Raw genomic sequence first — 7,373 nt, 5'->3', positions numbered from 1 at the left:
ATAAGTCCTGCTAAGATTTGCTTTCCCAAAATACAGCACCTTGCATTTATCTGAATTAAACTCCATCTGCCATTTCTCAGCCCATTGGCCCATCTGGTCAAGATCCTGTTGTCATCTGAGGTAACCCTCTTAACTGTCCACTATACCTCCAATGTTGGTGTCATCTGCAAACTTACTAACTGTACCTTTTATGCTCGCATCCAAATCATTTATGTAAATGACAAAAAGTAGAGGACCCAGCACCGATCCTTGTGGCACTCCACTGGTCACAGGCCTCCAGTCTGAAAAACAACCCTCCACCACCACCCTCTGTCTTCTATCTTTCAGCCAGTTCTGTATCCAAATGGCTAGTTCTCCCTGTATTCCATGAGATCTAACCTTGCTAATCAGTCTTCCATGGGGAACGTTGTCGAACGCTTTACTGAAGTCCATATAGATCACATCTACTGCACTGCCCTCATCAATCTTCTTTGTTTCTTCTTCAAAAAACTCAGTCAAGTTTGTGAGACATGATTTCCCACGCACAAAGCCATGTTGACTATCCCTAATCAGTCCTTGCGTTTCCACATACATGTACATCCTGTCCCTCAGGATTCCCTCCAACAAATTGCCCACCACCGAGGTCAGGCTCACCGGTCTATAGTTCCCATGGCTTGTCTTTACTAGACCTAACTCCTTCTTGGAAACAAACAATGTTTTAGCCTCACCCACTTTCTGTGGCAGAGACTTCTGCAGGCTCAACTGGTTGAAGACATTTCTTCTTATCTCAGTCCGACAAGGCTTATCCCATATCCTATAGTTCTGCATTCTCCAGTCATCAGGTGCATCCTTTCTCATATGTACCCTGTCTGGACCTGTTAGAATTTTATAGCTTGCTATGAGATCCCTCTTCAAACTTCTAAACTCCAGTGAATATAATCCTAAGCAATCCAATCTCTCTATGTATGCCTGTCCTACCATCTTAGGAATCCATCATTGCTCCCCTTCCATAATAAAAGCATCCTTCTTCAGATAAGGAGACAAAGCCTGCACACAATACTCCAGGAATGGTCTCACCTCAGGTCCTGTCATAGCACAATACCCCTGTTCCTATACTCAAATCCTCTCACTATGAAGACCAACATACCATTTTCCTTCTTCACCACCTGTTAAACCTGCAATGCTTACTCTCAGTGACTGTTGTACAAGGCCACCCAGGTCTCATTGCAAGTTCACTTTTCCCAATTCGTTACCATTCAAACAGTGCGACTTCCTCATTTTGCTATCAAAGTGGATAACCTTGCACTTATTCACATTTGACTTCAGCTGCCATGTATTTGCTCACTCACTCAACTTGTCCAAATCACACTGAAGCATTTCTGCAACCTCCTCATTGGTCGTCCTTCCAGCCAGATTTATGTCACCTGTAAACTTGGAGATAATACATTTATTTCCCTCATTTAAATCATTAAGATATATTATGGATAGCTGGGGTCCAAGCATCGATCTCAGCCATACCCCACTGTTCACTGCCCGCCGTTAGGAAAAACATCCATTCACCACTATCCTTTATTTCCTTTCTGCCTGTTGTCAAAGAGCAATCTTCCGCTCTGTGCTCAGAAGTACAATTGATCTTTATTCAAGCTCTTTGCCACATGTGTGGGAGAGGCCAGAGACCATTCTGAACCTGGTCTTGACATGGGGCCCAGTCACCCTCTTAATGTCTCAGTCAGGTCAGAAGATAGGTCAGTGATGTTCTGATTTCCCCAGTAGGATACAGCATTTTTACACATTTTGTGGTACAATAATTACACACAACATTGTCATTGTTTCTCCCCTCTTAATCTATGCATCCAATCCTGTGAAACATCTGATCAATGATGGACACCCCTACAGACAGCCCTAAGTTGCCCATGATCTCATGATGTTTACCAGATATTGTAACCATCAGGCCTTGGGACTTTACAATGCATCCCATTAATTCACATTCCAAAGTGAATGGTTATACTCTTTTTTGACACATTTCCTAGACTTGCTTATCTCTAAGGATTGCTTGAATTCTGTTGTTTTTTGTATTCATTGCAATCCCTATCAAATTTGGTTACTTATCTTATATTTCCCACTGTCCTAAACATAAGAGATGCAAAAGGAAGTTTGTTCTGACTAATTACTATAGGATTCATCATATTAGTTCTATTCAAAAGTTAGTTGTATGTAAAATTTTATGTTTATACTTACTATTGCCATTCTTTAGCTCATGAATTGTGAGCAGTTTTGTTCCCACTTGACCACGGAGACTGTCGGATACTGCCCCTCTACCTCGCAGTTGTACTACAACTCATTCTAGTCACATACTGTTTTCTGGGATGTAATTTACTGCCCCTACTCTAACAAATTCTTTTTGCCTAATAAGACAACACTTTTATCATTGATAAGACTAAAACTCTATCAATTTTACAGCTCAATGAACGTGCCTGATCATCTAGATTTTTACAAGTCATAATCCCAACCTTATTATTTGTCTCTGTGATTGTGGAATCCAACTTTTCTTTTTAATGCTTGCTGAAAAACTTCAGGCTATCTGTTCCAGCACATCTCTTATCAAACTGACTCCGACAGACATCTGCAGCTGTTGTTTTTAGAGAACTCCCTGTATATTAATTTGGAAGAATTCTTTGTTCAAAGTAGACCCTGTTTACCTTGAGATAATTTCCTCTCTAAGCTACCATTGTGCTAACATATGACCTCACTTTAATGCTGGATCAGGCAAGCTAATTCAGTCACTGTGGGCATATTTATGCCAACGGGTGACCATATTCTGCCACCTCTGACCAAGGGCTGCCCCAACACTGCCAACCAGCTCTAGATCCATGTCAATACATTACCTCATTCCCATGCGCTTTAATTTTACAAGTCCACTTCTTCTATGGACCTTTATTGAATGTCTTCTAAAAGTCAAAGTAAACCACATCCACCAGCTTCCCTTTATCAACTCTAACAGTTGCATCATCAAACAAAATCCATTAGACATGTTAGGTTTTATTCCCCTTTTTGTAAATCCATGCTATTTTCCAGTGAAAGGCAGTATCATGTTGTAGTGATTGGAACCAGATGGACCTTGTTGACTGCGAGTCCTTGATTGGAGTTGCTGACCTTGACCAATTAGAAAAGCCTTGCTGATCAATTTAAACTGGGGATTCCCCAATGGAGGGCTCTCTATGTGGGAGTCCTCCCCCTTTCTCTCGGGGATCTGGGATGGAGGGTGTTGCACGCAGTGGTCCCCTGCAACCACAGATCGCGGTGGTTCACAGATTCCCAGCCCAACTGCTTGTTCTGTGATGCTGTGGTGTCCATGGACCATATATATATGGGATGTGAGCATTTGCACTCCCTTTTTAGTTTTCCAGAGAAACTTCTCCTCTGTTTTTTGCTGCACTTCAGTCCCACATTGCTGATTTTAGGGCACCCAGTGCAGAGGGGGCCGGGTAGGTCAGAGGACCTCTTTGTAGGTCTGCTCCTGGGCCTGACCAAACTGACCATAAACAGGTCCAGGCAGTGGGCCATGGAGGGGGTTATTATGGCCATTTGCCTGCCCCTATTCCACAGCTACATCTGAGCTTGGGTGTCTCTGGAGAAGGAGCACGCGGTGTCTACCAACTCCCTCAATCTGTTCAGGGAGAGGTGGGCACCGTAGGGTTAGAGTGTTTTATTTCCCCCACCAACTCTATCTTGATTTAATCCCTGCCTTCCCTTTCACTTTTCTGATCACGCAGTATTGCCCTTTGATATGAAGGGCACTGCTTGTCACTGGCCACTCAGGTGTTTCCACTCTTCCTGATGGTGGATTACAAATAAAGATCTAAATATTTGTTGTTCTTCATTGTGTCCTCCATCTGTACACACACGGCATGGGTGCTGAGGAAAAAATAAGCACTACTGCAGTTAGGCGGTAGTGTGGGGGTAAGGAAAAAATGCGAACATGAGTTTCTACCAACACCCTTGAGCTGTTCAGGGGGAGGTGGGCACTGCACAGAATGGAGTGTAGTATTTCCCCCTCCAACTCTATTTTGATTTAATCCCTGCCCTCCCCTTCACTGTTTGATCACACAGCATTGCCCTTTGAGAAGCCCACTGCTTGTCACTGGCCACTCAGGTGTTTTCTTTCTTCCTGCTGATGGAATATAAAAAAAATAACCAGGAGATTTAGAATCTTCTCAGCAACTGACTTCAAGCTGCGTGACCACTGCCAGTGTACTGAGCACAAGTAAATAAAGGGTGACTTGGTAATGGGATACCTGTCTCTGTGCAGCTATTCCACATGCCCTTATCAACTCCTTCAGTCATCTTCAGCAGCTCAGTAGATTACTATTTAATCTTCCATTGTGAAGGGAATTGAAGCCTTTCTTGAATTTCCTCAAGTATGGAAGATTAAACAGTCTGAACATGGGACATAGAATTGTATAGCACAGAAACAGACCCTTTGACCCAAGACGTCTATGCTGAACATCATGTCATTCTAAACTTATCCTTTCTGCCTGCACATAGCCATATCCCTCTAGTCCCTGCTTGTTCATGTGTCTGCCCCAATGCCTCTTAAACTTTGTTAACATATCTGCTTCTACCAGTTCCCCTGGCAGTGTGTTCCAGGAACCTACCACCCTCTGTATAAAAAACATGTCTCACACGTCCTTTAAATGTTCCCCCTCTCACCTTAAAGCTACACCTCCTAATATTTGACATTTCCACCCCGGGAAAAAGACTCTTGACTATCCAACTAATACATGCTTCTCGTAATTTTATACACTTCTATCAGGTCACCCCTCAGCCTCTTCCCCCTCTCACCTTAAAGCTACACCTCCTAATATTTGACATTTCCACCCCGGGAAAAAGACTCTTGACTATCCAACTAATCCATTCTTCTCGTAATTTTATACACTTCTATCAGGTCACCCCTCAGCCTCTTACACTCTACTGAAAACAATCCAAGTTTATCCAACCTCTCTTTATAACTCAAGCAGTCCAATCCAGGCAACATCCTGGTAAACCTCTTTTGCACTATTTCCAAAGCCACTAAGTCCTTCCAATAATATGGTAACCAGAACTCCACACAACTTGCCAACTTATACACTCAATGCCCCGCCTAATGAAGCTGAAGCATGCCAGACACCTTTACCACCATATCCACTTGTACTGCCGCTTTCAGAGAGCTATGGACTTGTACTACAAGATTCCTCTGTATATCTATACTTCTAAGGCCTCTGCAATTTACTGTATACTTTCCTCTTGCATTTGACCCCCCAAAATGCATCACGTCATAGTTGGCCAGATTAAACTCCATCTGCCATTTCTCTGCCCAACTTTCCAACTGATCTATCTCCCACTGTATCCTTTAATAATTTGAAGAATTCTTTCTGCATAAGCAATAGCTGCATTGAGCCAGGACAGAAAGATCTGAGAGGAAAAATTACGCTGTAGCAAACTTCCAATGAAATAAATGGAAGCAGCATCCACTGGGTATTGTGAGGAGAATGTAACCCTAACCACCAGATCTCTGCACCCTGTCGAGTGGGTTCTTCTCACCCAGACAGTGAAGGTGATAGGACAGAATATGAGGTTCCTGAGATAATACTTTCCAAACCCATGACCACAAACTGATAGAACAACAATGGCAGCAGATATATGGGAACACCACCACTTGCAAGATCCCCTCTAAGCCAATCAGCATCCTGACTTGAAAATATGTGGCTTTTCCTTCAACATCAGTGAGACAAAATCCTGAAACTCCCTTCCTAATGCGATTGTGGATTTATCTAAAGCTATACCTCCTAATATTTGACATTTCCACCCTGGGAAAAAGACTCTGACTATCCAACTAATCCATGCTTCTCATAATTTTATGCACTTCTATCAGGTCACCCCTCAGCCTCTGACACTCTACTGAAAACAATCCAAGTTTGTCCATCCCCTCTTCATAACGAAAGCAGTCCAATCCAGGCAACATCCTGGTAAACAGTAGTGCACATCGACTACAGCGGTTCTAGAAGACAGCTCACTACCATCTTCTTAAAGACAAAGTCAAAAGTCACATGGCACCAGGTTACAGTCCAACACGTTTATTTGAAATCACAAGCTTTTGAAGCACTGCCCCTTCATCAGGTGAAGGAGCAGCACTCCGAAAACTTGTGATTTCCAATAAACCTGTTTGACTAGAACATGGTGTTATGTGACCTCTGACTTTGTCCACCCCAGTCCAACACTGACACCTCCACAACGTTCTTAAGGACAACAGGGGTACACAATAAATTACCCAATCAGCAATGCCTACATCCCGTGACTAAATAAAAGAAATATCAACCTTCTGCATATTAACATTCACGTGCATGTTGACATAATTGTCCTTACAGCAGCCTAATATTACCTATCATAGAACATAGAACATAGAACATAGAACAATACAGCACAGAACAGGCCCTTCGGCCCACGATGTTGTGCCGAACATTTGTCCTAGCTTAAGCACCCATCCATGTACCTATCCAATTGCCGCTTAAAGGTCACCAAAGATTCTCACTCTACCACTCCCACAGGCAGCGCATTCCATGAACTCACGACTCGCTGAGTAAAGAACCTACCCCTAACATCTGTCCTATACCTACACAACCTTAATTTAAAGCTATTATCCTCTGTGAGAAGAAATGCACCGTCACCTATTGATATGAACAAGAGTTGAACATAGGGGCTCAGGGAAGAGTGAATGGCCACGATATAAAGGCAATATTTGACTGAGGGTGTCATCGGGACAACCTATATATTTGAGCTGAATGGGAATTAGGTGTAACCTCCCGACTCGTTGGGGTCTTTCAGAGTACAAAGAAAGATGCTTGAGATCAATGGTCGACAGTCTTCTCAGTCCCCGGACATTTCTTCAGGAGATCCTTAGGTTAGTTCCTTAGCACAAACACCTTCAGCTGTTTCATCAATGTCTTTCGCCATCACAAGATCAGAAGTTGGGAGGGTTACTGAAGATCACACAATGTTCAGAACAATGTGCCCCTCACCCCCTCAGCTCCTGAACCAATCTGTGTCCATGTGCAGCAAAACCTGGACAAAATTCAGTCATGTGCTGTTAAAGTGCCTGTGACATTCATACAACAGCACGGACAGATACTGTACATTTCCACAGTTAAAAGAGAAGCTCATTCAGCATCTCAAGCTTGTTACGCACTGATATTTGGAAGCTATTCAGCCCATCGAAATTACTGATCAAGAAGAGGGACAACACATTCAATTCTCCTGCCTGTTCCAAGGAAGAGGTTGGGTCTGGTCAGCACATCGAGCTGTTAAATAGGAGCAGGCAGAGCCCAATCAGGCGCTTGAACCTATTCCATGTAACCAAG

This window comes from Chiloscyllium plagiosum, chromosome 6 (assembly GCF_004010195.1).
Source record: "Chiloscyllium plagiosum isolate BGI_BamShark_2017 chromosome 6, ASM401019v2, whole genome shotgun sequence".
In the NCBI taxonomy this organism is placed as follows: domain Eukaryota; kingdom Metazoa; phylum Chordata; class Chondrichthyes; order Orectolobiformes; family Hemiscylliidae; genus Chiloscyllium; species Chiloscyllium plagiosum.
This window is presented reverse-complemented; position numbering follows the sequence as displayed.